Source organism: Aquarana catesbeiana, linkage group LG01 (assembly GCF_042186555.1).
Source record: "Aquarana catesbeiana isolate 2022-GZ linkage group LG01, ASM4218655v1, whole genome shotgun sequence".
Taxonomy (NCBI): Eukaryota; Metazoa; Chordata; class Amphibia; order Anura; family Ranidae; genus Aquarana; species Aquarana catesbeiana.
In genome coordinates, this window is record NC_133324.1 from 284,589,819 (window position 1) to 284,606,368 (window position 16,550).

The 16,550-nt window shown below is 42.8% G+C and overlaps 1 protein-coding gene across 1 annotated transcript in view; it reads left to right on the forward strand.

Annotated features, from left to right (window-relative positions):
• Nucleotides 1-9,067: 9,067 nt before the first annotated feature.
• Nucleotides 9,068-16,550, forward strand: part of LOC141128482 (solute carrier family 2, facilitated glucose transporter member 11-like) — a 46,746-nt gene continuing 39,263 nt past the window's right edge. Inside the window, exon 1 of the mRNA XM_073615827.1 lies at nucleotides 9,068-9,188. The gene's annotated coding sequence lies outside the window, so the exon portion shown is untranslated. The remainder of the gene's footprint in view (nucleotides 9,189-16,550) is intronic.

The following is a 16,550-nucleotide window of genomic DNA, read 5'->3' on the forward strand; positions in this document are numbered from 1 at the left end:
ATAGCCTATCCCCACTTCCAGCACTTTCCATGCGCTCTGATTGGTTCTTCCCAGGTACCTCAGCTCAGCTTCCTTAAAGGGGCAGCCGCCCTAAATTACCTATAGCTAAAGCTGCTAAATTAAATAATCTAAATGTGGTGGGGAGGCCACAACCTCAAGAAAGTGGACCCATATTGCGCCCCCTTTTTCATTACGTGATGACGTACACCGGACTAAAACAAGGAAGTTCATAGCCAATAGCTGCCATAGCGTCGGTTTTTGTCCGTCAGACTAGCATACAGACGAGCGATCTTTTCGACCGGACTCGAGTCCGTCGGATAGACTTGAAACATGTTTCAAATCTAAGTCCGTCAAACTTTTGAGAAAACAAAGTCTGCTGGAGCCCACACATGATCGAATTGTCCGACAAAATCCGGTACGCCGGACCAAGTATGCCATAAAGTCCGATCGTGTGTACGCGGCATGAGACTACTTCAACATATCTACTGCTGTTCCTTCATGCCCTGGTTCCTGGTTATTTCTTAATACTATGCAGCAGGCTGTAAAATATTAAATACAGACATTCATTTACATTTATAGAGGTTAGGAAAGTTCTTAAGACATAACCTTTGTTATAATTCGGAGTCATATGCACAGTGCATAAGGAACATTACACTTTATCCTTGTTTCCTAAGGACTGCCAAATGTTATACATTGTCAGTGATTTTTTCTGAATAAAACTATAACTTCAGTTCAGTTTGAAATACATTTTTTTCTGGATTAACAATATACCTTGCAAGGATATTACCCAATGCACATTTATAGAATTTTTCTTCTAAAGTAACTCATGCTTACCTTACTTTGTTGTATTGGCAATTACGTAGGCTGAAAGGGAAAAGTACAGTTTTAAAACATTAGTAGTGGAGGAGTCTTTAAAAGTATTTCACCAAAAAACACACCTATTGCGTGAGGTGCCCCAAATGTGATTTGCAGCTCAAAAAAATAATGATCTACTTTCAGAAGTAGCAAAATTACGTTTTTAGGGCATTTAGTGTGCTAAATGCCCCGGGTTGTTGTATTGACAATTTCATTTTTCGTTTCAATATTTTTATTAATGATTTTCACAAAGAGTAAAGAAATGCCAATAAAGGTTTCAAATAATACCCAATTTCCACAACATGAAATGCATATATACTGTAACAAAAACAAGAGTTTACATTATAATCAATCAAAGGAAAAACAGAAGGTGTATAACACCAAGCTCTACATTAGCTAAGGGCTACTCCTTCTAGAATGAGTATTGTCATCACATCCAAAACCCATAACTGTGGGCTTATGATTTATTCTCAACCATTTACAGTATAGCAATTACAGCCTATGGAGAGACTGTAAAACCTAGTAATCTCAGTATGTCATTCTATTTTCATGAAAACTATTGGAGTTGCCCTCCACATGGGTTGAGGACGTTCTTTCCTCCACAACTGTAAAATTATGTAGTCCGATTATTTAAATTACACAAATAAAGGAAGGAAAAGAAAGGTAAGAAAGAGAAAAAGAAGGGAAAGAGGTGGGTGGGTAAGAGAAGGAAACTCTGTGCTCTGGCCACCAGAAAGCTTTCTAGTCAGGCATAGTCCAAGGATCATTTGTCAAGTATCTGATCCACGAGCCCCAGACCTTTTCAAACACCTTTATTTTGTCATTTAGGCTTGCCGATAACCATTCATTTATCATTAGCCAGGAAAGCTTGTGTTTGAGCTGGTCAAATGGTATGGTAGCCGACTTCCAATTCCTGGCTATGGTGATTTTAGTGGGACAATTTCATTTTTGACAGTAGACAGTAGAAAATCACATCAACTTGAGAAGACTGTAATTTAACTTGAAGCTCAGGTAAAGTAATGATCTAATTTCAGATACAGCAAAATAAGATTTATGGGGAATTTAGTGAACAGAATGTTCCAGTTTACGGTATTGACAAATAATTTTTTGACAATTTTAGAAAATAAGATCAACTATAGGTTGAAATAGAAAGGTATATTTTACTTCATTTGTGTGAGGAGCTTGAAAGTTGAATTGCAGCTCAGAAAAAGTACTTATATAATTTCAGAAGCAGCAAAATAAGATGAGGAATTTTTGGGGGTTACATGTAGAGAATTCCCCAGGTTGTTGTATTGACAATTTAATTTTTAACAGTATTAGAAAATCCCTTCAAACATATGCTGAAATGGAACAGTATTTTTAAGAACATTCAATTACAAATTGCCGTGTACATCAATTACATGGAGTAAAACTGGCAACCATAAAAGGAAGTAGGGTTACTACTTGTTTACCATGTCCTGGACCACCGTCTGTAAGAGTAGACATGAGATTATGTACTTCGAGCTCAAGAAAACTTTTTTTTATATCCCATACATACTATTAAAGCGGGGTTACACCCAAATTTTAAACAATATCTGTATGTATTCTCTTCCTTGCCTAGATGCTGACATGCCGTTTAAAAAAATTTAAATCGCCGTAATTACCTTTTATTTTTCTATTCTTCTTTGCACTTCCTGGTTCTCCTCCCGTGGGAGTAGGCGTGTTTCTAGCCTCTCCCAGACTCCTGGGAGCTAGTCTCAGGCTTCCCAGGATGCCACTGAGCATGTGCGGGAACGAGCAGTGAATGCTGGGAGCACAGCATTCACCACATCCAGGAAATAAATGCTTGTGGGCTTCAAATGCCCACAATGAAGATGGAAACCGCCTGCAGTGAATAATATAAGTTATTCTTTCCGACTAAATCTGACACAGGCGGACATATTACACACAATATGTGAGTATGTAATGCTGAGAAGAAAAGTTTGTGAATGAACTAAAAAAAAAAAAAAACGATAGATAGGTGGACCCCCGCTTTAAGCGTTTGTCACAGGCAATATAAGTTATATTGATTAGCATACAGTGGCATATAACTTCTACGCTGATAAAATAAAATGACTAAGCCAAAAAATGTTTAAGCTCACAGCAGCATAGTGCAAAAAAAGCTGGCATTTCACTGCATGAATTTCCTGATGACCTGTCTGCAGTGTTAATTTTGTCCACTAAAAACTAAAACAATTTAGATCACTAAAATATGACTAAAACTAAAATGGCATTTTAGTCAAAAGACTATGACTAAAACTAAATCGAAATTTGACGTCAAAAAGCTCATTTGGCTGTACTTCTCCTGTGGATCATAGGAGTACAGTTCGTTCTGCACTCCTGTGACCCACTTTCAGCAGATAGCCTGCTGTCGGCGGACATCACAGAGCCGGTCCAGGCTGAGGAAAGATCGTGATAATTTGAACCCTGGACCAGCACCTGGCTCAGCCTCTCAGCAAGGGCCAGGGCCAGCAGCTCCCAACCCCTCCACAGCCCAGCACTCCAGCTCTGTCCCCAGCACGGGGGCAGAGCTGACAGTCACCAGTGCTCAGGGAATTCTGAGGACCGAGAGATCAGCTGTGTTTGATCGCTCAGTTCCCAGTCTTAGAGCAGGTGGGGAAAAGACGCAGCATCAGACCGATGTTGCATCCACCTAGGTTAGTATAATTCTTTAAAAGAAAAAAAAAAATGAACTTCTCTTTTAACACTGCACTACCACATAAGAATAAGAAGAGGGCATCTACTAAGCTGCTGAAAGAAAAAAAATATCAACATGGGGATAAGGTGCTTTGGAGGGAAGAGCCCCCCTGCCCTAAAGCACCCTACCCCATGTTGAGGGCATGTGGCCTGGTATGGTTCCGGAGGGGGCGCTCGCTTGTCCCCTCCCTTTCCTGACTACCAGGCTGCATGCTGAGATAAGGGCCTGGTATGGATTTTGGGGGGTATGGATTTTAAATTTTGGCATGGGATTCCCCTCAAAATCCAAACCAGAACCAAAAGGCCTGGTATGGACCCCCATGCCGTTTTTTTCCTGATTTTTTTTTTGCCGGGAATTTTTGTTTTAACATTCAGCTGTCAGCGGGGAACTCCGCTGACAGCTGATGACTCATCAGTTGTTAAGGACGCAACGGCCGGTTTCCCGGTTTGGTCCCTAGCAACCAGCTGTTCACAGTTTGTTAAAGAGAAAAAAAAATTGCATAACGCAAGAAAGCTGCATGCAAAAACATATCAAAATTGTGTGTTCCAAATCGCATCAACTGCATAGATGTGAACCTAGGGTAGCTGTGGATTCATGCCTTTTTTTGCACTGTGTAACCAATCAATGTAAGAAACACAATTTGATTATATAACATGAGCTATATTTTTCTAACTCCTCTGATTATTTATTGCCCGTTGATACAATATTAACTTTGTAGAAAGCTCATGTAAAACGTTTCCTTCGCATCTTCCAGTGGTTGAAGGATAGGAGATATTTGGAACTAATATTTTGGTGTGTTGTTTGGAAATTATTAGTTTGCAAATAAAATTAAGGGACAAAATTGTTGCCAACAGTTTACTCCATATATTTGCTTTGACACTGCAAAACAACATGGAATTCATTTGGGTATTCAGTTGTTTCTGGATATGCTGTTTAACTGTTACAAACAGGACACAGATCTGCACTTCAGCAATTACTTTTATTGTAAGTGCAATAATGTTAATTGAATAAGTATAACTAATGTAGTAGTAAAAAAGAAATGAGTTACTAATAAGGTAAACCAAAATTATATCTGTGTTCTGTTATAAACACAAAATTCAGCACTACATAATAAATTCAACACCACACATGCCCAGCCTTCTCCACTTATACTATATATCCGGATTACTAGACGCAGAAGACTCAGAACAGGCTTAACACACTCCAGAGCAGAACGAAAATGGCCATGACAGCCAAGAATAAGCTCCAAGTTCTAGGATTGCCAACCAGCTTTATAATACAAAGAAAGAGGCTGAGCTTGGTTCCATGTATGCTAACACATGGCTTACCTAAGCATGTCAATGACACACTACAGTGCTATGAGAGAAGAGTATAAGTTTGTAAAATACTTTTTAACTCTCTAAATACTCCACAACCACCTCCCCACCCCCCGTCTCCCAATTAAAAGTTTAATGTAACCCAGCGGCGGCTGGTGCTCAATATTTTAGGGGGGCGGCAAACAACCTTGGCCCCCTCACTCGCACTATCCCCCCCTTCCCTCAGATGGGAAGGCAGCAATCCATGGCCTCACATTAGGAGGACAATGACAAGGTGGTGCTGGATCCGGGTAGGGCTCCTGGAAGCTGGAAGAGGTTGTTGCTGCCCCTCCACCCCTCCACCTACTAAAATTTGCCGAGGGAAGAGCCGGGGGCCATTGCTTCTCCTCCCGGCTGAAAAGGAAGCGAGTCCTGAGACCTGATTGGCTGGGAGTCCTAAAACACCCTGGCCAATCGGGTCTCAGGACCCGCTTCCTAATTGGCTGGGAGGAGAAGCAGGAAGACATTAGCGAATTTTAATTCGCTAAGGTCACACAACTGGGTGGGCTCAGGGCACAGTGCTCTGCGCCCCAAGCCCACCCTTTTTTAAGCCAATTAGAGCCTCAGGCTCTAATCACGTGCTTCAAAAAAAAAAAACTCACATTGAAATCCAATGCCCTGCATGGAGATTAGGGGCTGGGCGCATGGATTAGGGGGAGCGGCTTCCACTGATGTAACCAGTGACTAAAGCTGGCCATAGATGAGTTGAACACAAACAAAAAAAATCAATATTCACTTGTTTAAACTGGCTCTGCCTTTGCAACCCAGGGGCAGCAAACACAGGGAACAATAGAAGAATTCAGCATAAATTAACATAAAAAATTACATATTTTTTAACCGCTTGACGACCACCCGCCATCGATTGATGGCTGCACGATGGCATTCCTGCGCGAATCACTGTAGCTGTACAGCGGGCGCTTTAAGGAGTGTAGGGCGTGCGCCCGCGACGTGACGTAGGAGCTTGTGTGCCGCTGGCTACTCGCGATTGCTCCTGAGAAGGAGAGAATGGAGATCTGTCAATGTAAACAGACAGATCTCCATTCTGTCAGGGGTGAGGAGAGCGATCTGTTGTTCCTAATGCTTAGGAACAACGATCGCTCTCCTCACCCAGGCAGTCCCATCCCCCCACAGTTAGAATCACTCCCTAGGTAACACAATTAACCCCTTGATCGCCCCCTAGTGTTAACCCCTTTCGTGCAATTTACATTTATACAGTGATCAGTGGCTATTTATAGCACTGATCGCTGTATAAATGTCAATGGTCCCAAAATAGTGTCAAAAGTGTCCAATCTGTCCACCACAATGCCGCAGTCCTGATAAAAATCGCAGATCATCGCCATGACTAGTAAAAAAAAAAAAAAAATTAAAACTGCCATAAATCTATCCCCTATTTTGTAGATGCAATAACTTTTGCGCAAACCAATCAATATATGCTTATTGTCATTTTTATTACCACAAATATGTAGAAGAATACATATCGGCCTAAACTGAGGAAGACATTTTTTTTTATATATATTTTTGGGGGATATTTATTATAGCAAAAAGTAAAAAATATTGCTTTTTTTCAAAATAGTCCATCTTTTTTTGTTAATAGCGCAAAAAGTAAAAACCGCAGAGGTGATGAAATACCACCAAAAGAAAGCTCTATTTGTGGTGAAAGAAGGACATAAATTTTGTTTGGGTACAGCGTCGCACGACTGCGCAATTGTCAGTTAAAGTAACGCAGCGCCGTATCGCAAAAAATGGCCCGGTCAAGAAGGGGGTAAATTCATCCGGGGCGGAGGTGGTTAAGTATCGTTTTTTCTTTGCCTGTTTCTTTGAATATTCAAAAAGGCAGACAGTAAATTATATTATTACACACGGAATTTTAAGAAAATCACACTTTTTTCTTTTCCATCATGTAAGGGGGATTACAATTGGGCAGATACTGGCGCCAAACTGTGCAAGTCCCCGTCCCGCTTCTACTTATTGCTGGGAAACTCTCTGTCATATTGGGTCATACTTCTGGTCTGTGGCCCGCTCACGACATCCCCAGTCAGAGGCTTCACTATTTGAGAATAAAGGAATGTCCACATACAAATGTGTTTTCCTGCACTCAACTGTAACTTTTCTGTGACATATCATATTGACATACTTGCAGAATCCTCAGCGTGGATTGCCACAAGCCAGGTTAGACATTCTGTAGCCGCCATTTCAGCGCAGATTGCAGGTACACATCCTTAAGCCATCTTCCCTCTATACCTCCATTCTCCTCCTTGGAAGCACCCTGTATACTAATTCGACCAAGTCACAGGACCTATAGCTGAGGGTGAGGGGAGATCAAAGTGCTTTCTTTAGTATACCATTCTCTTTCCAGCGTCCTTTCTATAACTCTGTCCAGTCGGACACACTCCCAGATGGCATACTCACTCCCAGGCTTCACCACTACTCACATGGACCCTGTCCAGGCCTCCAAGGCCATATACACCCTGCTGTATGACCTGCAAAGAAGGCCAGGGAAGGCAGGTTGACTGCAGAAATTTCTTCCATGTTCTGTAACACCTCGTCTGGGACTTCAGCCCTGCAAAGGGCCCTTTAGATCAGCATTGCAGGAGACTATATCTTAGAAGCTCTGGGGTATCTCACTCCCATGCTCCGTCTACCAAGGGCTCCCCCCACCACTGTCATTTATGTGGCCACTAACCTCACCCAAAACAGCACTAGATGGGGCTTTTCTCTAATAGGGAAGTTAACACCTAATTACAACTTTCCCTTTACCATACTATCTGGTAATAGAGCCACTTAGTGGCAGACAAGCTAACTGCACCTGCCAACACTCCACCCCTTTAAATATGACTTGTCCCTGTGCCATGTAGGAAACCACACACAGGAAGAGTTCAAGGTATAATAGTTCATATACCTGGCACCACACTTGAACTGTTATGTAGAGATACATCTAGGCATGGTAGTCCATATGCCTGGTACTGTGGACCCCCTGATACTAGAATTATTGCTGTCACTATGACGTTTGCAGCGATACCTCACATGCATGGTGTCACTGTTTACATGTGCATGCCAGACCTAGGCGCGTGCTTTCATTTGTGTGCAAGCACGGGGGAACAGCGTTGCTTTTACGTTTTTTTGTTATTTTTTTATTTAAATTTTTTTACCTTTTTTCTATCACAAGGGGTAATGCTGTCTGTGTCCCCATTTCACCTGCTTCTTGTTCTGACACCAGTCACCTGCACAGGAATGTGGAGTAACCTCCCAAGTGGAAACACAAAACATCAATAAACATTTTACAAAGATTTTAACTCTTCACCATGCTACTAGAAAATGTATTTTTATTGCTGTCTGTGTCCCCATTGGAGAGGTTTCCCTTCCATACCTGATTAACCATACACCCATCAAATTAGACTTTTCCTGAATAGAGACAGAGACAACAATAAAAAGTTGGTAAGAAGAAATGTGGATATTAGAGGCAACAGCCCACAGCCAAGATAAACAAGGAGATTGAAATAAGTGCATGTCTCTTTAATTATTTAGAATATTTTAATAAAGATCTAAAGGTAACCCGACACGTTTAATGGATTTGTGTGCTCTTCCTCAGGGCTAATCAATATGTGAACAGAGAGCCACAGGAGACGTTCATTTGAAAAAATACAGTGTTTGGCAGAAATCCAGATGAGATACTTATTCACCTTGGCTATGGTCTTTGCTACATTCCTTTTTACCTTTCATAAGCAGTGCTTGGACTTCTACATAAACTATTGATGAGCCTACTACGTGGGGCATAATAAAGCCTGTGCCTCCTTTTTTTTCTATTCCAAGCAATAAAAAAAACAATGTTACATTTCTAAAAATTCCCCTCACCCTTTTCAAAACTAAATAAAAATGTAGTAGGCTAGGCTTTAAAAGCCACAGGTGAACATTAAAAATAAAATCCTCATCTATCTTACATGTTTGTCCATCCCAACACATAGGAGATGTATGTGACAAAAAATCTGCAATTCTGTTCAGCAAGTCTTGTGATTTACACACCTTTGCCACACTGCAGTAAGTCAGATAACATCCTTATATGTGTGTTCAGCTTTGCAGCGTCCTATGTCATCTCTCCATCCCTAGCCTGCTCATTGGGCAATTCACAGCTGTCTATCCAATTAGCAGGGAGATGATCCAGGAAGAGGTAGAGCTGAAGAAAGAAATAGCAGAGAGATCTTCCCAACTGTAGAGTGTGACAGAAGCATATAAATCTGAGACAGCGGTATAGAATCAGATGGCAGGTAAACAAATATGGATTTTAAACATGCCTTTAGCGGTTTGCCTGGCATTCAACTTTAATACATAATTAATGACGGCAAAGCACAATCTTTAAATAAGCTATAAAACAAGATTCTTCTTTGCTGGAAATAATAAGCATGTTAATTTTTTATAATGGCAGTTACAGGAAGTGATACGCCAAACAGAAAACATAGTTTGTCATTTTCAACAGAAACAGAAGATAAGTATTTATTAATGTTGAACTTTGCAGAGGTTCTTCATGTTTTCAGCAGAGCTAATGTTTTTATACCCTGTTCCCAGCAGCTACATTAAAGATTTGCATCATAGGCACGTGCTGTTTTTGGCATGAAAGTAATATTGGAGCTGAACTTATGACTGTAATGCCCCGTACACACGGTCGGATTATCCGACGAAAAATGTGTGATAGGACCTTGTTGTTGGAAATTCCGACCGTGTGTAGGCTCCATGACACATTTTCCATCGGATTTTCCGACACAAAGTTTTAGAGCAGGATATAAAATTTTCCGACAGCAAAATCCGTTGTCGGAAATTCCGATCGTGTGTACACAAATCTGACGGACAAAGTGCCACGCATGCTCAGAGTAAATAAAGAGATGAAAGCTATTGGCCACTGCCCCGTTTATAGTCCAGATGTACGTGTTTTACGTCACCGCGTTCAGAACGATCGGATTTTCCGACAACTTTGTGTGACCATGTGTATGCAAGACAAGTTTGAGCCAACATCCCTTGGAAAAAATCCTAGGATTTTGTTGTCGGAATGTCCGAACAAAGTCCGACCGTGTGTACGGGGTAATATAGTTAGTTATAGATAGTAAGGGTTATGTCTAGAGTTAATGCAATTATTACATATTGTACATTGTAAAACACTAATGCCCCGTACACACGGTCGGACTTTGTTCGGACATTCCGACAACAAAATCCTAGGTTTTTTTCCGACGGATGTTGGCTCAAACTTTTCTTGCATACACACGGTCACACAAAGTTGTCGGAAAATCCGATCGTTCTGAATGCAGTGACATAAAACACGTACGTCGGGACTATAAACAGGGCAGTGGCCAATAGCTTTCATCTCTTTATTTATTCTGAGCATGCGTGGCACTTTGTCCGTCGGATTTGTGTACACACGATCGGAATTTCTGACAACGGATTTTGTTGTCGGAAAATTTTATATCCTGCTCTCAAACTTTGTGTGTCAGAAAATCCGATGGAAAATGTGTGATGGAGCCTACACACGGTCGGAATTTCCGACAACAAGGTCCTATCACACATTTTCCGTCGGAAAATCCGACCGTGTGTACGGGGCATAACACTGAAATGAAATTATACCAGCACTGAATTGAATTCATATTATTTTTCTGTAAGATCAGGGCTTTTTTTTCTCAGCTAATTTGCCCCCAAACTAGCCCCCGACCCTACCCCCTCCCGCCATTCCTTGGGGAAGAAAAGTAAAGTGGTGCAAAATAATGGGTGTGGTCAAGGCTCAGAACTGAGTTTCGCACACAATGCAAGGTTCAGGAAAGTGTAATACACAGAGCACTGGATTCAGGCGTGCATAACATACAGGAGTGCGTATTGTGCAGTGCTGGGGAGTGTGTATAACACAGTGTGCAGAAAAAAATCAGCATCCCCCTCCACAGCTCACCCTCTCCCCCCTGTCCACAGCTCACCCTCTCCCCCCTGTCCACAGCTTGTCTTGTCTGCCCCTCGCTTGCAACTCACCTTCCCCTGATCCACAGGTCAACCTCTCCCAACCCCCTGTCCAAAGGTCACCCTCTTTCCCCTCATCCACAGGTCACCCTCTCCCCCCATTCACAGGTTACCCTCTTCCCCCCACCCACAGCTCACCTTCCCTCCCCATCAACAGCTCACCTTCCCTCCCCATCCACAGCTCACCCTCTCCCCCCACCCACAGCTCTCACTTTGCACAATCTACTACCCCCACCAATCTCTTGCCTCTGCAGAACCCCCAGAACTTCTCCACAGCTGTCTCTTTGCACAGCCGCTGCCCCCATCCTCCCCCCTTTTCCCTCCACAGCTCTCTCACCTCTTCACAGTTGCAATAGAACAGTGCAGCTCGATCTGTTCTATTGGGGTGGAGCCTTTTTTTTCTCTCAGCCTACTGTGCAGTCTCATCCCAAACAGGTACTTCTCTAGGGGGTGTATCTCTTCTGTGCCCCTGTCAGTTGTTTGGACCAAAATCCAATAGGTATAGCTCTCAGACCTTTCTTTTTGTTTGGCTGCCACAGACTCCAAAATATGGTACCATCCTCCTCCACTACATCCAGCTGAAATGATACTTCTTGTCTCACTGGTCCTAATCCCTGATGCTGCAAAATGGCTTCTTTAGCAGCAAGGAATGCAGTCTGCTGCTCTGAACCCCATGAGAACTCAGTCTTTTTCCTCGTGACATTGTATATAGGCCTCAGAATCAGTCCAAGATGTGGAGAATCCCACAACTCCAATGAACTTCTGTGCCTCCTTTTTGGTCGTAGGGAGTGACAGTGACTGGATAGTTTGCACAACTTTCTCTGGAATTTTCCTCTGCAGCCCAGACCACATCATTCCCAGGAATTTCACCTCTGTGGCAGGTCCTTGGACTTTGTCCCTGTTGATATTCCACCCTCTGTTCTCCATATGCCGTATCAGCAGGTGCAGTGCTTTAGTTACATCTTCTTTTGTCCCAGAAATCATAAAGTCATCAATGTAGTGAAACACAGCAACTTTCAAGTTCAGGGTACTTAAATTTCGGGCAATTGGTCCATGACAAATCGTTGGAGAATGAAGATAGCCTTGCGGAAGGACAGTGAAAGTGTACTGGCGGCTGTCCCACACAAAGGAAAACTGGTCCTGACACTTTGGGTCTATCAAAATCTAAAAGAAAGCATTAGCTAGGTCTATCACAGCATGATATTCTCCTGCCTCTTTATCAATTTTCTCAACAATTGAGATCATATCAAGTACTGCTGACTTCAATGGAGGTGCCACTTTGTTTAGACCTCTGTAATCCACAGTCATTCTATAAGTTCCATCGGGTTTCTTTATTGGGAACACCAGAGATGAGAAAGGACTTAAAGCAGGTCTAAGGATCCCTACTCTCAACAGTTCTTGAATAGTCTCCACAATTTCTTTGCGGCCTCCAGGAAGTCTGTTCTGCTTGAAACAGACTGGCTTCTCTGGTGGAGGAATGTAGACAGGGGTCCATTTAGCATGACCTCTGACCACAGCCTTAACCGCCCTAACCAGATACGCTTTATCAGATACCCGAATGTGAATGTACCTCCATCCCAAGAATATTTTTGGTTAACTCTGATACCAAAACATTTGTGCAAAATCCTGATCCCTTGCCAATAGCCAATTTCACCCGTATCCTAACTGCTGGTGTGGTTTGCCCTCCTACACCTTCTACATAAATCAATTCACCTTTGTGATGAGAAGGATTTCCTTGCAAAAGTGTAACTTCAGCTCCAGTATCAACTAAAGCCATTACATGTGTAGGAGAGGATGACTTCCCCCACCATACAGTGACAGGTGCATATGGGCGTCGGTCTCCTGCCGTCACTGTCCTCACTGCTATTACAGGAGACCCACCTTCCCTTCATAAAGAATAAGTAACCTCCCAATCCCCTTTTCTGTCTCTCTAACTACTCCCCAGAATAAAGGGATTTGAGTTTGGGTTCATCTTCAGTTTTGGGAATTGGTTTGGGGCTAACAGGGGGGGTCTGTTCTGTTTTCTCTAAATCTAGGCTGATGTTATCTTCACTAGGAATGGTGTTCCTAATCCTGACAGTTTTCCCCACTAAATGTTTCCACATCTTCAGCATTTCTGCAGTAGAAATCCCATCTATCACATATTTAGGTACTCCTGCCTTTAATAGATCCACCCACATTTCTTTCCTAGAGATAATTAGCCTGGTTTTCTCTTCACCTCCTGTCTCGCCCACATTCCCTTTCTTCTCTGTAAAAGTTATTTTCTGCCTGTTTTCTTCCTGTCTGGCCTTGACCTTATCTACTGCCCTGACAGGTTTTGTTTTAGTCTCCTCTAGCTCCCCCAACTGGCTTAAGAGGGTAGTCCTGTGTGCCATACTGCCAGTTTATTGCCATATAGTTTGCCTGTGCGTCGCTGCCAGTTTAACGCCATATAGTTCTGTGTGCTTTACTGTCAGTTTAACGCCATATAGTTTTGTGGGTTACTGCCAGTTTAATGCCATTTACTTCTGTTTGCATTACTGCCAGTTTAACGCCATATGGTTCTGTGTGCGTTACTGCAAGTTTAACGCCATATAGTTTTGCATGCATTACTGCCAGTTTAACGCCATATAGTTCTGTGTGCCATACTGCCAGTTTAATGCCATATAGTTTTGCGTGCGTTACTGCCAGTTTAACGCCATATAGTTCTGTGTGCATTGCTGCCAGTTTAACGCCATATAGTTTTGTGCGTTACTGCCAGTTTAACGCCATTTACTTCTGTGTGCATTACTACCAGTTTAACGCCATATAGTTTTGCATGCGTTACTGCCAGTTTAACGCCATATAGTTTTGTGTGCGTCACTGCCAGTTTAATGCCATATAGTTTTGTGTGCGTTACTGCCAGTTTAACGCCATTTACTTCCGTGTACGTTACTGCCAGTTTAACGCCATACTGTTTTGTGTGCGTTACTGCCAGTTTAACGCCATACTATTTTGTGTGTGTTACTGCCAGTTTAACGCTATATCGTTTTGCGTGTGTTACTGACAGTTTAATGTCATATAGTTCTGTGTGCATTACTGACAGTTTAACACCATATAGTTCTGTGTGCGTTACTGCCAGTTTAATGCCATAAAGTTCTGTGTGCGTTACTGCCAGTTTAATGCCATTTACTTCCGTGTGTGTTACTGCCAGTTTAACGCCATATAGTTTTGTGCGTTACTGCCAGTTTAACGCCATTTACTTCTGTGTGCATTACTGCCAGTTTAACGCCATATAGTTTTGCATGCGTTACTGCCATTTTAACGCCATATAGTTCTGTGTGTGTTACTGCCAGTTTAACGCCATATAGTTTTGTGTGTGTTACTGCCAGTTTAACGCCATTTACTTCTGTGTGCGTTACTGCCAGTTTAACACCATTTACTTCTGTGTGCGTTACTGCCAGTTTAACGCCATATCGTTTTATGTGCGTTACTGCCAGTTTAACGCCATATAGTTCTGTGTGCGTTACTGCCAGTTTAACACCATATAGTTCTGTGTGCGTTACTGCAAGTTTAACGCCATATAGTTTTGCGTGTGTTACTACCAGTTTAACGCCATATAGTTTTGTGTGCGTTACTGCCAGTTCAACGCCATATAGTTCTGTGTGCGTTACTGCCAGTTTAATGCCATTTACTTCTGTGTGCGTTACTGCCAGTTTAACGCCATATCGTTTTGTGTGCATTACTGCCAGTTTAACACCATTTACTTCTGTGTGCATTACTGCCAGTTTAACGCCATATAGTTTTGTGTGCGTTACTGCCAGTTTAACACCATATCATTTTGTGTGCATTACTGCCAGTTTAAGGCTATTTACTTCTGTGTGCGTTATTGCCAGTTTAACGCCATATCATTTTGTGTGTGTTACTGCCAGTTTAACGCCATTTACTTCTGTGTGCATTACTGCCAGTTTAACGCCATATAATTCTGTGTGCGTTAATGCCAGTTTAACGTCATATAGTTTTGTGCGTTACTGCCAGTTTAACGCCATTTACTTCTGTGTGCATTACTGCCAGTTTAACGCCATATAGTTCTGTGTGCGTTACTGCCAGTTTAACGCCATATAATTTTGTGTGTGTTACTGCCAGTTTAACACAGTTTACTTCTATGTGCGTTACTGCCAGTTTAACGCGATATTGTTTTGTGTGCGTTACTGCCAGTTTAACGCCATATAGTTTTGTGTGCGTTACTGCCAGTTTAATGCCATATAGTTCTGTGCATCACTGTATGTTTGGCGCATTATATTGCAGTATATAATAGTATATTATATTGCAGGGGTGTCAAACTCAATTTCATCGTGGGCCGCATCAGCATTATGATTGTCCTCAAAAGGGCCGGTTGTATCTGTAAGATTAGATGTCCAGCGCATCCCCTCCCCATACAAGAGCCACCCCACCATCAGAAGTTGAGTCCCCTACTCTCCCTAACATCACAGTGCACCCCCTTTCCTTATGCTGCTGCTGGGAAGAAGCTGGATGCATTACTTGAAAGCAGAAAGTAGGGGTCTGGAGAAGGACCAGAGGAGGGCTTAAGCTCTCCTGCAGCTGCAGGAGAGGTGTGAGGGCCACATGAAATGGCCTGGAGGGCCAGATTTGGCCCGCGGGCTTTGTGTTTGACACCTGTGTTATAGTGTATCCCTGGAGTGTGTCTGTGAAGTGTGAGTACTCAAATTAAAGTGCACCAAACACCTCTACGTACAGATTTCAACTTCTACTTTACATTTGCTTATAAGCACCCCCCCCTCCTTCCCAATAATGTCTGGGAGGACAACAAGGAGAGGCAGACGTTCCCTTGGCACTGTAAGGGGGTCAGCAACAAATGTGTCCACAGGCAAAGGTGGATGTGGTGGTCAGTCCTCAGGCAGGGCATCATTTCCTGCTTAGTGAGTTTATCTGTGCTATGCTTGTCCATCTATTCCTGCCATAGCCCCAACATCAGCCATTGAGGAGTCAGTTGAGTTATTTGACCACAGCGTCAGCCACTTGCTCCTTGATGATGCCCAGCCATTACTGGATTCAGATGTTGGTTCTGAGGTTGAGGATGACAGGAACATGAGCCTAGAGAGAGGGAGGAACACTGGCAGACAAATTGGCATTCTTGTTCCACAGCGTATTGCCAAGTTGTCTCCAGTGGTAATGATGAAGATGGAGGAGATGGAGATGATGATGATGATGGGATCACTGATGCAACTTGGGTGCCAGAGAGAACAGAGGAGGAAACTGAAGATGAGGCGGCACAACCCCAAGGAGGTGGACATCAAGAAAGAGTAGAGAGCAGCCATCCTATTCCATCACATTCTGCAGCTGTTATCTCCCAGCCCACTCTCCAAAGCTGTCTGGGCCTTTTTCACTGTCTGGGCCTTTTTCACCACATCTGCAGCAGATCGCACTGTTGCTATCTGCAAACTGTGTCTCAGGCACATGAAACGTGGCAAAAACACCAACCATTTGGGTACCACATGCTTAACAAGGCATTTAACGTCCAACCACTCAGCCCGTTGGCAAGAGCACCTAAAAACCACAGAAAAGGGGCACAAATCTGTCCCTCCACCTCTTCCTCCTCCTCCTCCTCCTTACCCACTTCAGTCTGCTCCTGCGATACCAAGTCATTACATCTCAGC